Raw genomic sequence first — 1,395 nt, 5'->3', positions numbered from 1 at the left:
ACCGGGTGCAACGGGACAGGATCGTATATCGTACAAATATGCTAGAATATCCAAATTGTATCTGTACCCCTAAATAAATAATGAAAATTATTATTAGGTATTGTGTGTTAATAATTTTATTTGCTTTCTATTTATAATTTTTTTAAAAATATCAGCTGATAAATATATGTATTTAAATGTAGGCGTTGCCCGTACATCTGGTTTCAATAGCTAAAAAATGAAAAAAAGTATGATAAAAAGGAAAAATAGGAAAAAGTATTAGGATGCTTCTTGGGTCTCTCAATCTTTACAAATTGTTCACTCCTTTCAACAACGTCATATATAAAAATCGTCAATTTTCAGTTTTTGGAATGCCCAGAAAATGTACTATATCCTAGCAAAGGCGGCATATTTTTGACTTAATATCTACCCGCTATAGGGCAGAAAGTGTTGTTTTTGCATTTTGAAGAAAATATATTGTTTAATTATTTATTTAAATATACTAAATAAATTTCAAATGGAGAAAAAAATTCAAGTTTTATCTAAAAAGATCTGTTGCACAGTAAAAAGTTCAATAAGTGGCTTGATATTTATTTTTAATGCATTTTATTATATTTTTAAACATTAAAAACAAGTTTTTTGATGTATGACGTTGTTGAAAGGAGTGAGCGAAATATAATATATGTATTTGCAAACAGTGAGGAGTGTGTTTTGATCATATTCAGCATATAACGATTCCCTTACAAAACAATATTTGTGATAGATGTTAATGTTTAAATTTTCCTTCATTTTCTTCTAAAAATTATTTTCTAAAAACACGTCAAAGTGTTTTCACGAAATGATATGACTCCATAATTATAGAGCTTTTCTAGTCTTTGAAACCGTCTTCATCTTTTATTCTGGGAGTAATGAAACCGACCCGTACGTAAGTCGGGATCACCGCAGCACATGATAATGCCGCCACTGTCATGAAAAGTAGATTTTGAGTAGATAATGATTACGGAATAATATTCAGGAGAAAAAAATCATCTGAGGTTAAAAAAAAACTTGTTTTTAACATTAAAATTAATATTTTTAACTTCTCTTCTTAGCTGGTCTCCTAAACATAAAAATATTTAGAGGGATTCTCTACTATTGTAAAAAAAACATAAAAAAAATATGGTAAGATACCATTGTGTAATAAAATAAAAACGTAGAAATCGGACTGCGAAATGTTTTCTTTTTCTATTGCGGTTTTTAAAATTATGTTTTCTAAGGATTTTAAGAAGGATGTTTTTTTCCTTAATTTTTGTCATTTTGACATAGGTGAAGAAGAATATGGAAGTTTGGGTATTTACAAGGCTTATGACCTGTCAAGTCTGGTTAAATGATCATTTTACACACGGGCAACATTCACCATTCTACCTGTGATTGAAA

Source organism: Brachycentrus maculatus, unplaced genomic scaffold (genome assembly GCF_059751285.1).
Source record: "Brachycentrus maculatus isolate JH-2025_06_01 unplaced genomic scaffold, ASM5975128v1 h1tg000968l, whole genome shotgun sequence".
Taxonomy (NCBI): Eukaryota; Metazoa; Arthropoda; class Insecta; order Trichoptera; family Brachycentridae; genus Brachycentrus; species Brachycentrus maculatus.
This window is presented reverse-complemented; position numbering follows the sequence as displayed.